Genomic DNA, 13,907 nt, shown 5'->3' on the forward strand with positions numbered 1-13,907 from the left:
CCAATGATATTCTGATATTTCTAAGTGTGACTTGCCAGTGTATCTTACCCTGCAGCAGATGTGAAACTACTTCAGTACCACAGAAGACATTCCGAGTCTTAGTGATGCTACGCACACTTCCGTCCACTGCGGTTTCCATCTACACCCCATTTTATGATGCTGGTACTTTTGGCTTTTCCCCCAGCTTTTTAAGTGTTACCAAGCCTTTGGTGGTACTGGTACTGTGTGTGTGTGTGTGTGTGTGTGTGTGTGTGTGTGTGTGTGTGTGTATGTATGTATGTGTATATATATATATTACGGTAAAGAAACTAAGATTTGTTTTCATATTACATTTTTAATTGTGAGGTGAAACATGACCTGACTGTTCTTCATAGTGTTAGGTAATAAAAACACAATGGATACAAAAATACGCTGTAGTCATCCAGGCACAAAAGGAAGAGCCACTAAATAAATATTAGCAAAGCAAGGATCATCTTTGTTGGACTCTCCTTAAAATGGCAGTAGCATAGTAGAGTGATGACCTCATATAGCAACACCATATTTACCATGATATTTATATTGTACAAGGTACTTTCATTATGGTAGTGTCCAAAGAACCACAGTACTATCATGGTGCTTCTATTTTGTAATTGTCTGTACTATCTAAATTGAGCAAACGGATTCCTTCTTAACTTTCACAAAACTGAGCCGGAGAATAATAATCTTACACAACATGAGAGCTGCATACACTCAAAGCAACTCCATTAGCTTTAATTTGTCCCATTTCTATGAGGAAGGTCCCTTCTGTGACAGGAACACGATGTCTTCTGTTGGCATGGCGATGATGATCAGTTCTGAAGATGAAATGCTTATTTTGGAAGTTCTTCGATGGTCACCCGGGATACAGAGTTCCATCCTGTCGATGCGTCTCCACGAGGATAATCTGCACATGTGCCCACCCAGATCCCAACATCCACCAGACCGGCCTGGATCCCATCACAGAGCCCCTCCACTGACACAAACAGAAACACACGCCGTCAGCACTGCTGGATACTGTAATACACAATCTGTGTTATGCGTATGTGTTCTTAATGTGCTATTAGTAATATTAATTAAAATACAAACACACACACCGCACAAATGATTGATGTAAAGAAAAAACTTTTTACTTTTTTCATATATACTACTTTTTTCATATATATATATATATATATGTAATATATATATATCTACTATCTATATTTATAATCTATCTGTCTGTTTCTATCTATCTGTCTAACTATTATATTTATAATCGATCTGTCTCTTATATTCATAGTCTGTCTATCTGTCTATTATATTTATAATCTGTGTCTGTCTTATATTTATTATCTATCTCTCTATTATATTTATTATCTATCTGTCTGTCTATATCTTTCTATCAGTCTATCATATGTATAATCTATCATCTATCTATCTATCATTACGTTGTTCTATCTATCTATCTATCTATCTATCTGTCTATTATATTTATAATATATCTATCTTTCTGTCTGTCTTTCTGTCTATACTCCATTAGCTTTAATTTGTCCCATTTCTATGAGGAAGGTCCCTTCTGTGACAGGAACAGATGTCTTCTGTTGGCATGGTGATGATGACAGTGATCAGTTCTGAAGATGAAATGCTTATTTTGGAAGTTCTTCGATGGTCACCCGGGATACAGAGTTCCATCCTGTCGATGCGTCTCCACGAGGATAATCTGCACATGTGCCCACCCAGATCCCAAATATTTCCACATAGTGAGGTAGATATGTGGGGGCGTGTTATAACAAGCCGTTTTAGGGGGGCGCGGCAGAGTCTTAACTTTGATAAAGAATATCTCTTTGGTTTTGAGACTTTAGTCTTTGCAACTTCAGGGATCTTATCTATGCACAATCAGCTTGTAACACTCCAAAGAGAAAGGACAACTTGAAATCGCATCATATGACCCCTTTAATTAGACTTTTTCATGCCCCTTGGGTTTTCAGTCGGTGAGTAAATGTAATCCACTATTCTGTGGTTTTTCCAATAATGACAGTTCTCTGTTTCCTTGCGGTGACTTTTACAGACCAAGCCCATCCCTCACAGGTTTTATGAATCATAACCTATTTGTGTGAACATCAGCGAGGCATAAAAACCACAATGAGTCCAAGTGCTGTGGTTTGTTTGCATCCGCTGATAAAAATGTGGAAAGTACAGTTCTGTGTTTACGTAGATATTAGCTACTCAATTGTGGTTGAAAAATGAAAGTCAGCCAACCAAAAGCATCTCAAAGTGCACCAATATTAGGTAGCTGCTAAGTCAGAGCTGCCAAAGAAACGTACCAAGTGGAAAAGGCCATCTTGATCGCACATGGCCAGTGTCTTATTTTTTATGCTTAATTAAATCGACTATTGATGTTTACGACTACTTTTCGATTAAGTTACATGTGTGCATCAGCTGTTGCATCGTTTAAAATTCCAATACGACCCACACCTCTGTTCGAATCCATTACAAAATCTCAAACGCACTGCGAATCGATTCAACTGATAATATTAAAAAGATCCGAATTCGTTCGCGATTCGGACATCACTGCAAAGCCATTGTTTTTAACACAGCATGGACAGAGTGTGGTTTCACTGGATCTTGATATATATTTAAATCCATGAGCAAAAAAAGCAACACATTAGCCTACTTCCAATTGCCGTAAATTATTTCATTATAAACCTTTCCTTTTAATCCATTAGGCTGATTACTCCCTATAATATTTTCTTGAATCTTTCAATCAAACGTAATCATAACTAAGTAATGGAGAACAAAATTAAGTAAAATGTCACTTTAACAATGCCTACAATTTAGTCTTTTATACAAATGAGCAGTGTTGGGGACAGTTACTTTTAAAAGTAATGCATTACAATATTGCGTTACTTCCTAAAAAAGTAACTAATTACGGTACTTAGTTACTTTTTATTTGAAGTAATGCGTTACATTACTTTTGCATTACTTTTTAAATCTGGGCTGGGCTTGCTTGTTTGCTTTTAATATAAAAAGTTCTATTTTTGGCAAATATAAAAGCCCTTTCACAGCAAAAGCCTCAGGCTGAAGGAAATGCAAATTCACTCTGTACAGCAGAACACAGGAGAAGAACACTCTTCAGCAATAGAAAGAAGAAGAAGAAGAAATGTTAGTTTATCTTGTGTAATTTGTGCTTATTAGTGCGGTTGAATTGGATCACTGAAGGCCAGCAGCAAATAAATGGGATTAAATACATAAAGGATATTTGTGTTAATTAACATATTTAATTATTGCAGCTTTGAGTCATATTCTGAGTTGCTTTTAACTGTTTTTATTAATTTTGAGATGAATTAATGCATGTTCACATTTATTCTAGAACTAAAGTTACATCTTACTCCCGATTTCTCTCAACAAGGGGACAGCTTTCAATCAATAAATGGTTAACTGGCGTTACTTACTTGAAAAAGTAACTCAGATATTGTGAGTGAGATGAATTAATGCATGTTCACATTTATTCTAGAACTAAAGTAACATCTTACTCCCGATTTCTCTCAACATGGGGACAGGAGAGCTTTCAATCAATAAATGGTTAACTGGCGTTACTTACTTGAAAAAGTAACTCCGATATTCTCTTGTAAATGAAAAAGTAATGCGTTACTTTACTAGTTACTTGAAAAAAGTAATCTGATTACGTAACTCGCGTTACTTGTAACGCGTTACCCCCAACATTACAAATGAGTACTTTCTCCTTTAAAAAAATCAGCCTAAAAATCCTAAGCACGTTTTATAAATGGTTAGAATTGGGGACATTAAAATATGATCAGCTGGTTTGATGCCTCTGCTGTAGGTTTGACTTGAATTAATGCATGTTCACATTTATTCTAGAACTAAAGTTACATCTTACTCCCGATTTCTCTCAACAAGGGGACAGCTTTCAATCAATAAATGGTTAACTGGCGTTACTTACTTGAAAAAGTAACTCAGATATCCTCTTGTAAATGAAAAAGTAATGCGTTACTTTACTAGTTACTTGAAAAAAGTAATCTGATTACGTAACTCGCGTTACTTGTAACGCGTTGCCCCAACATTACAAATGAGTACTTTCTCCTTTAAAAAAATCAGCCTAAAAATACTAAGCACGTTTTATAAATGGTTAGAATTGGGGACATTAAAATATGATCAGCTGGTTTGATGCCTCTGCTGTAGGTTTGACTTGATTGCTTTGTCACATGTAAAAGTTTAACACGTAAATCTTAATTACCTTGTCAGTAAACTCCGCGTCTCTTTGCCGGGCGGTCCTTTCTTTGACTTTTTCCGTGACACAGAATGACAAAGTTATCCAAAAGCAAATGACTAGCGGAGTCTGTTTCGTGCCCATCACTGATGACCTGCAGCGGTTCACAGCGCCTGCTCCGATCAGCTGCTGCCGACTAATAGCTGTGTCCTCCGCAGACGCTCGCGGCTCCGCTGTGGTCCTGCAGGGGGCCAAAGACGGATCTCCGCACAACTATCACTGGAGACAGATGTGCATGCTGTAATATCGAGAATCGGAACCTGGACTATAAATGAAAATCTGCCCCAATAATCTCTGAAACGCTGTTTTATACAGATCTTCATCCACTAATCACAAACGACTGTGATTGGTCCTTCCACAACAGCGATGAGAAAAGTAAAGGCATGACACCTGAAACAGTACAGCTGATAAACACAGCAGTGTCCAGTCAGCTCTTCTCAGATGTTTTACCGCACGTGCAAACAGCATTGAGCCTACTCTTGTTTAGAGCCGACTATGGTAGTAGCCTATCTACCACTTTTTGCACTTTAGTGTAAACATGAAGTTAGTGTAAACACTGTGTTGCTACACTTGGAACAAAAAGCATCTGCCACTATTGACACTCACTGTAAATATCATCTACCTTTTACACTAAAGAACATCTAGTTTTTTTTTTTTCAAATGTGACATGCTGTATGTGAATGCATTTTCTTAGACATTTAAAATGTTTTAAAAATATAGGTATTTAAACATTTAAAATATATTTTCAAAAATATACTAAAAAAAAAAAAAAAATGACCCAAAATATATATTGGTAGAAAATATATTTATTTACGGAAATATATTTTGAAACATATTTTAGCAAATGGAGTTTGTTGGCCATTTTGTATGTATGTTTTAAATGTATACATATGTTTTCAAAACTATGGAAAAATGGTCAAAAATATATTGGTAGAAAATATATTTATGCTAATATATTTTGAGACATTTTAGCAAATAGAGTTTTTTTGGCCATTTTTTTTATATTTTTTAAGTATATTTGAAATGTATACATATATTTTCAAAACTATGGAAAAATGGTCAAAAATATATTGGCAGAAAATATAGTTATGCTAATATATTTTGAAACATATTTTAGCAAATATATATTTTTTGGCCTTTTTTTGTATATTCTGAAATATTTTAGAAAATGTATTATGCGTCTTGTATGGGTAGTTCCAACCACTTTGTCCTCAATGCTCTTTTGAGATTGTGCATTCGGAATAATGTAATTTATTTTCATGTAAAATCTTTTGTTCCTTTTATTTCCTTCCTATTTTGTTCTTCATTTGTCAATCTAAAGATTCTACAATTTTAAGATATAGCCCAACCTGTACCAACTTGATTCAAGCTGTTAAAAGGGCCTTTGGTCTCTCAGGGTTAAAGAAGACTTCTGGAACTCTTGCGGAAGTTATTTCAGATTTTTAACGACTTTTCAATAACAGTCTATAGTTATATAAACTGAAAACATGTGTTTCTGAACAAGCAGTCTATTCATTCTGTGCGAGGCCATGTGTTTCTTTTACCTCTCTTGACCCGGAGGCACCACAGAGACAGCGCCTGCAGCTCATGTATTTCCCTGTCAACATCCCCCAACCCTGCCTCCACGCCACATATGAACACACTGACATTGGCCATATTCATAATGTTATCTGAGGAAATAGCAAGCATTTGACTCCAAGGGAATACTGTCTCAATTCAGTCACTTAAGATGCGGTTACATTAACGAAATACAACTGGTCACTATGTCAGGTTTTCAGTTATTTTAATAATTTCACTAGTTATTGTTAATTTACAGTGTTGCTATTGTTAACCAAAACTATTAAAAACATTTCCGTTCATTAAAATAAAGCTGCAATAAAATAAAATATAAATATAAGATGAAACACCTAAACTTGAAAAATTACAAATGATGCCGTGGCAAACTGAAGTAAAATAAGTTACATACATATAAATATATATATATATACACACACATACATAAATAGATAAATAGTAAGTACATAAATACATATTTTAAAACACAAAAACTAGCAAAAATGAAAGAAAAAAAAAAAAAAAAAAAAAAAAAAAAAAAACACAAGATAACTAAAACAAACTCAAATTAAAATTAACACTGATAATATAAAAATAAAATACTAATAAAAATAATAACTCAAAATATGAATAAATCATATATAAATATTACTAAAACAAAACTGGTTCATTATTAATATCATTATTAATATGATATTTTCATATTGTTTGTCTTGTCAACCATGTATAAATATAAATTTGTCCCCAAAATATATTTATGTAGGTATTAAAGTATTAAAGTATAGTATATATATGAGCAAAAATATTTTCTATGAGTATATCTTATTTCTATTTTTATTTATGGTAGCAGAGAATTTCACCAATTTAAATGACTTACAAGATCTATGAAAACATGAGCAATAAAAAAGGAACCAGTAGATGGCAGAAGTGCTTTGTTACAAAACTTCTCCTGTTCAAAAGTGGCACATAAGTCCATGCACACGGCTTGTAAAGTGCGTTTGCAATGTGATAATTCTCAGAAAATCTCATAAGAAATCAAGAGTTAGTAGAAGCAAAGGTCAGTAAACCTGTAAAGTCAATATACTTCATAAAGGACATTTTTCTTTTGTTAATGGCGTTTGTTATTAAGACAAGCATCCTCATTGATTACTTGATGGATTTGACCAACTTTGAACTTTGGTGCGTCACTCATAGAGATTTAGGAGTCAACTCTTTTGATTTGGGACAGATATCAACCAGCCAGTACACGGTGGGGTTATGGTATGGGCAGGCATATGTTATGGACAACGAACACAGGTACATTTTATTGATGGCATTTTGAATGTATGTGTATGTGAAACTGCACATTTTAGAGTGGCCTTTTATTGTGGCCAGCCTAAGGCACACCTGTGCAATAATCATGCTGTCTAATCAGCATCTTGATATGCTACACCTGTGAGGTGGATGGATTATCTCGGCAAAGGAGAAGTGCTCACTAACACAGATTTAGACAGATTTGTGAACAATATTTGAGAGAAATAGGCCTTTTGTGTACATAGAAAAAGTCTTAGATCTTTGAGTTCAGCTCATGAAAAATGGGGGCAAAAACAAAAGTGTTGCGTTTATAATTTTGTTCAGTGTATTTTCTTCAGAAAGCATAAAAATCTAAAGCACACTGCACATAATCTGTCAGCACACATCGTGTGGTGTGTCCATGTGTCCAAACCGCTTCTGTCCACTCAGTGACTCACAATAGAGTGGGAAGCCGTTGATTAAGAAAAGTAAGGCAGCCTTGTAATATTGTTCCTATGCAACAGGCAGAGACCAGCTACTCGGTTTGCATTTAAATCAGAGTTGCCCGTTTCAGACAGCTTGTTAGTCCCATTACAAGCAAGCACTGCCACGCTTTCGCGTCAGTCTGCTTCATTCAAAGTGGCTTTGTTTGTTAAATTCAAAGCACAATACGCATAATTAAACAAGAAAGGAAAGCAAAATAACATTAGTGCTTTTATTACCAACAAGGAGAGGTGTAAAGTCTATCACCAGGGCAAAGTTTGTTTATTTGAGTAAATAGAATTACTGGGAAAAGAAATTAGAGGTATTTAAATACGAGAAAGCTCCTGGTGGTCTATTGTTTTTTTGTTTTGTTTTTAATTAATACGACCGATGCACTTATATAGAGTTCACTAGTCTCCATACTCCTGCTGAGAATAAACCCTTTCTAATTATTCGGAACTTCTCTTAGTTGTGTTTTCTTTGTAGAGGCCCTGGGGTAAATTGATAGTTGTTTGTTGAAAATGCCATTTTATGCTGTTAAAGCAGTCGTACTTTGTTCTGCTCTGTGCAAAAAACATAGAAAACATAAGGATTTTGAAATAGTATTGATAAATTTGAGCATATGAATATGGTGTTTGGCCATGCAAACATTGACAGAGCATTGCTATTCGCTTGCTAAAGCTGCTAAAGTGTTCTGAGCATTTTAGTGCATTGCTTTATGGTTGCTAGGGTGGTCTGGGTGGCTGCTAGGTTGTAAAATGATCACCCTCTGAATCTCTATTATATTTTGTTCTCTAGATATGAATCAAGTCCCTCCTTCAGTGTAAATCTGTGGGATTTTTTAACTACTAGATGAAAATCATGAATCCAGTCACTTGCACACCTCTCTTCAGCTGCTCACATGATTTGAGGTTTCATTCATTTTGTAGCACAAACGGTGCAGGTTACACCCTGAAGTTTTGTACTTACTGTTAGTTCAAATCCCCAAAAGTAAAAGCGATACTTGCTTTCCACACACATTTTCCACATAAATAAAAAATAACCCATCACATTTCTTTTTCAGTACATTTGTGTGCAAGCCCTGTTATATTCAGTGTTACAGGGTTGAAATAAATGTACATGTTTACTGTGAATGATACTGAGCCCCTGAACATTGAAATGCATGTCAGTCATGAAGCGGAGCAGAGCCATGCTGTTCTGGCAGAAGCAGAGCTGGTTTCTTTGGAAAATGTAATATAAGAATATGTCCTTTTTAAATGCTGGATGGGAGATTAATATCACAAGGACAAGATCTTTAACATTTGAACATTGCATTTGCTTTTGTCTTGCGGCCATACATAAAGTCCAGTAAATATATACACTATGCACTGCTTCACATCCTCCCGATTTCCTCAGATGAAGCATGACAGCTGTCTCTGCTGCAGGTATATGTGTATAGCTGGCAAACATATTTAACTAAAATAGATCTGTTTGCCAGTCGAAGAGCATATAAAAATGCCTTGAATTGCACAACACTGTTGTTGATTGCTGTGATCCTTCATATTTTGTCACTTTTTCAAATCATCCTTAAAAAAATTGTTGGTAAAAAAAAAGAAAGAAAATTTGCTGAAAATGTACTCACCAGTGGATCCTCTGCAGTGAATGGGTGCCGTCAGAATGAGAGTCCAAATAGCTGATAAAAACATCACAATAATCCACACCACTCCAGTCCATCAGTTAACATCTTGTGAAGTGAAAAGCTGCATGTTTGTAAGAAACAAATCCATAATAAAGGTATTTTAACTTCTGGCCAAATTATGAGCCCATAATCTATAATAACGCTTCCTCCAGTGATAAAGCCCATCTCGTGTAGTCCTCTCACATCACATATATTTGTTTAGAATGGTTTTGGATTGTTTTCACTTGTAAAGCAAGTTTATGATGACTTGCTTTAATTAGCCACTTACTGTCAGCATAATGTAGCAGTTTAAGTTCTCAAAGCACACAGCGGTTTTTAAGATAATATAAGCATTTCCCAACTTTTTTGGGCCACTCTCAACACTTTCACCAGTCAGTTGTTAATCCGGCAACTCAGAGTGTGAACGAGAAGCTCAACTCCCATAGGAATTAATTGAAAATGCTCGCTTGCCAGTGGACAAACACAGTTATCGATGCTCGGTTAAATTTCTTGAGCGACAATCCAGTCATTCCAATAGGATTCCACGAGATCTGGAGTTTTACATGAGGGCAAAAAAGTTCCCAATGCAGATTTAGCTAATTTTCAAGTTGGTCTCGTGAATTCAGCGCTCTGACCAACAGAAAGCTGCTTGGTTTTCAAAGTGACTTCTGTGTAACCTGTGCTTCACTATTGACAACAGACAATGGACCTTTTGTGCCCATAAGGAATTGTGCTAATGTGACCACAGTTCAATACATTTAATATTTTGAGTAACTTACATTTTATACAGTTTAGTTTTTCTCTGCTATAGAAAGTACTCATAAAGAAGCCAAAGTTTCTTTGCGTGTCACCAAGCAATGCACTAGAAAAGTGAGTATTTACACTCAGGCGTGTGTATGATGCATGATGATGTAACGAGCCAGTTAACTACTATAGCTCAGTGTGTCATTGAAGAAATTAACTAGCAGTTGCAGCTGTTTCTCAAGACCTTAGTAACTTTGTCTCACATCCTGTCATTCAAAATGTTTTGGTTCAAGAATATAGAACTGTTGTTAATGGAATATTTCACCCAAAAATGAAAATTTGCTGAAAATTGTATGCACCCTCATATGGAAGCAAAATAATGCCATATATCTTTGAAACAAAAAAAAGCATGTTGAATAGTACCAACTGAAAACATAATGCATTGCATTAACAGTGCTTGCATTTAAATGCCTTGTATTTCCAGGGCTTGCATTTTTAGGTCCTGAAATTGAACATAGTTGTTTATTTAAGCTGTGAATATTTCAATTCAAAATATTTCACACACATTTTCATAATTAAAAATGCAATAATTCATATTCCCCTTCCAGAATTCACTTCCAAAATATTCAATCTTTTTAAAAATACGAAGTATAGTATTCGACAGGCAAATTTTGGTCCATTTTATTTCACTTTCCAAATTCGCTTCCACAAATTCAGTGGTTAGAATTCAACAGAAAATTCGGCATTGCACATCCGGGAGCTGCAGGAATAGTAGTAGAGCACCGATGCACGATCTCCAGCTGCTGTCAGTCGCTCACCAGCAGGTGGCGCACGCGGCTGTTCATGAATAGCAAAGCAACAGGTGGATCATGTCATTCATTCACAAAAACTGATCTGCAGAAATGGAGCAAGCGCTAAGTAGAAGTTTTGATTATCGGGGCAAGTATAAACATGTGGAAAAGCTGATTGTGTGCATGTTTAATTCAACATCTTCACTGTTTCCCGTAGCCTACATGTAAGCAGCTTTCTCTACCACAAAGAAGATTATAATGCTATTTTACCAAACGCTGAAGTACAGAACTAACATTACATCTGAGGAAGACATATATTGCTTTCGGTTGCTTAGTTTCCTTTACTTGTATCATGGCTTGTGTGACGCTGTGCTGTAATACTGCGGTTCCCCCTCATACGTCACACTCCAGGATTCCCCAATGACGCGTAACACGCCTCAGTGAACTAATACAGTGACATAAGACCTCAGATTTCAGAATACATTTTATTTATGATTATGCGAACTATACTGAACAAAATTATAAATGCAACACTTTTGTTTTTGCCCCCATTTTTCATGAGCTGAACTCAAAGATCTAAGACTTCTTCTATGTACACAAAAGGACTATTTCTCTCAAATATTGTTCACAAATCTGTCTAAATCTGTGTTAGTGAGCACTTCTCCTTTGCCGAGATAATCCATCCACCTCACAGGTGTGGCATATCAAGATGCTGATTAGACAGCATGATTATTGCACAGGTGTGCCTTCGGCTGGCCACAATTAAAGACCACTCTAAAATGTGCAATTTTATCACACAGCACAATGTCACAGATGTTGCAAGTTTTGAGGGAGCGTGCAATTGGCATGCTGACTGCAGGAATGTCCACCAGAGCTGTTGCTCGTGAATTGAATGTTCATTTCTCTACCATAAGCCGTCTCCAAAGGCGTTTCAGAGAATTTGGCAGTACATCCAACCGGCCTCACAACCGCAGACCATGTGTAACCACACCAGCCGGATCGGCTCTGGTTTCATATGAGTTTTACATATTTCACATGTGATTGCACATGTGAAGTTAATGTGGTTTACAAGTCATCTGAAGTCATAGGCTAGTAGTGTGACAAATGGAACAAAGACTTAATTTGCTGAAAATCTACTGCTCTACAGTACAGTACATCACTTTTATGTTCCATGTTAGAAAGAAAATTAGATTTGTTCCTTTATGTGTTGATATAATTGCATATTTAGACATCCATCTGCTGAATGCAGCATGTCTGTGATACATTGGACTCAGCTAATGAGTGCTGTGCAATTCATTATGTAACATGTTAATGTACTTGTTTTGTGTTTTAAATTCCCTATATAGTACGTGCATTACCATAGTGTTTGTACTGTTTAATTTATCTGTCATTATTGGTAGCTGTTTCTCATTAGACATATTCCCTTGACATACTGTATGTTCCTCTTTGTTTGCTCGTTTAAAATTGGGTCATCAACATACAATATGGTTGCAAAGCACCATGTTTTTAGCTACTAAAACTAGATGCACTCTGCATGATTTTGCGACCATGATATTACCATCAAAGACAAATGACTTTAATCAGACGGCAAAATAAGCTGTATTGGATCCCTTACTGTGACATGCTTACCATCCATCAATCGATTCACTTTACAATGAATCTCAGATAAAGTATAATCATGTCAAAGACTGCTGCTTCAACGCCTGTAAGTGAAGAACCAATATTATTATCACTGAATACCAGAAAAAGGATTCAATGTTGATTACATAATATTAGCAGCATACACATCACAGTCAGATGCCACTTTGGCAGCTGTGATGCCTGATTACTGGATTAATTTGGCTATCTTTTTGAAGATTATTAAATCAGCATATGCTTATATCTTAACTGATGGATTGGCCATTACGGTTAATGCACAACAGACCAATCAGAACACAGTTTGGAGATTATCCTAGTATTTCTATCTTAAACCAATCTAAATTGGTTAAGGTGGTTTAAGATGACCTGTCAAGCTGGTCTAGCTGGACTCCCAGCTTGGTCAAGATGGTATTTAGTTGGTTTAGCTTAGTAATATAATAATTTTAGGCTTTTTATAATAAATAATTTTAGAACATACATATGTTCTACTATGTATTTTTAATGAAATATAATTTAATAAAAAATATTTAATAGTTTGTGTCGCCGTATCAATGCAAAGCCATCACAAAATGATAAGCATTTATGGGGTTCTTTAGGGAACCAAAAACAAATCCCTTTTGGAATCTTTATTTTTAAGCGTGAACCTGTGGAAACCCAAACTAACAAGAACTGTTTTGTAGGTTGTCAGTTTCAAATGAATTTGTATGATTTGATTTGTTCAAAAGTGTATGATTTTTAGAACAAAAAGTAAGCATGAAGGTCTTCAGTGGGATGTAAGCAAATCATACGGAAATGCACAAATAAAATAATATAAATTCACATAAATGTGTCACCAATTTATCAAAACATGAAAAGTTACAAATTGCCATGGGAGTGTCGGTGGAAACTTGATTCAACAAGCTTGCAAAGCTTATATAAGAAAGTAAGAGGAAGCAATCTTTTCCGAGCGGTGTAAAATATCCTACATTGGCAGATTGTCGCTGGTTTGCACGGGTATCAAGACCTAGAGCAGATGAGATTTAAATGCTTTGCTCTAGGGCACAACAGCATCAATCAGAAGAAGAGCACACGGTGGGATGTAAACCTGGTCTTTCCTGTTCATGCGGTGCACTCTTCACTGATTTATCCTCCATACCTGTAACCTCTAGCTTTCAAAGCTTTATCAATTAGGGTCGTGCCCATTAATCTATTATTCACTGTCTCCATGCTGTTCTGACGTCCTCTTTTCCATGGCCAATTAGCCAAAACACATCACTGCATCCCACAGATTCTTCTCTCGCAGACTGTTCTGCCACAGTCCATAAGCTCAGCAGAAACGTCACGGCCTTATCCAGGGATAGCATAGTTAATTAGCCCTTCTGTTGTCGAGAGAAATTTTGGCACAACTCATCGGGGAGAAACAGAATAGAGGGAAGAAAACATAAAATCAGCTCCAGACGTTATGTTATGGTGCTGCTGAGGCTTTGTGCTTTGAAGTGTGATT

General features: G+C 35.9%; 1 pseudogene; it reads right to left on the bottom strand.

Moving 5' to 3' along the window:
• Window positions 1-345: 345 nt before the first annotated feature.
• LOC107566555 (collagen triple helix repeat-containing protein 1 pseudogene) lies at window positions 346-4,517 on the bottom strand (annotated as a pseudogene).
• Window positions 4,518-13,907: the final 9,390 nt, after the last annotated feature.

This window comes from Sinocyclocheilus grahami, unplaced genomic scaffold (genome assembly GCF_001515645.1).
Source record: "Sinocyclocheilus grahami isolate Dianchi unplaced genomic scaffold, SAMN03320097.WGS_v1.1 scaffold1083.1, whole genome shotgun sequence".
In the NCBI taxonomy this organism is placed as follows: domain Eukaryota; kingdom Metazoa; phylum Chordata; class Actinopteri; order Cypriniformes; family Cyprinidae; genus Sinocyclocheilus; species Sinocyclocheilus grahami.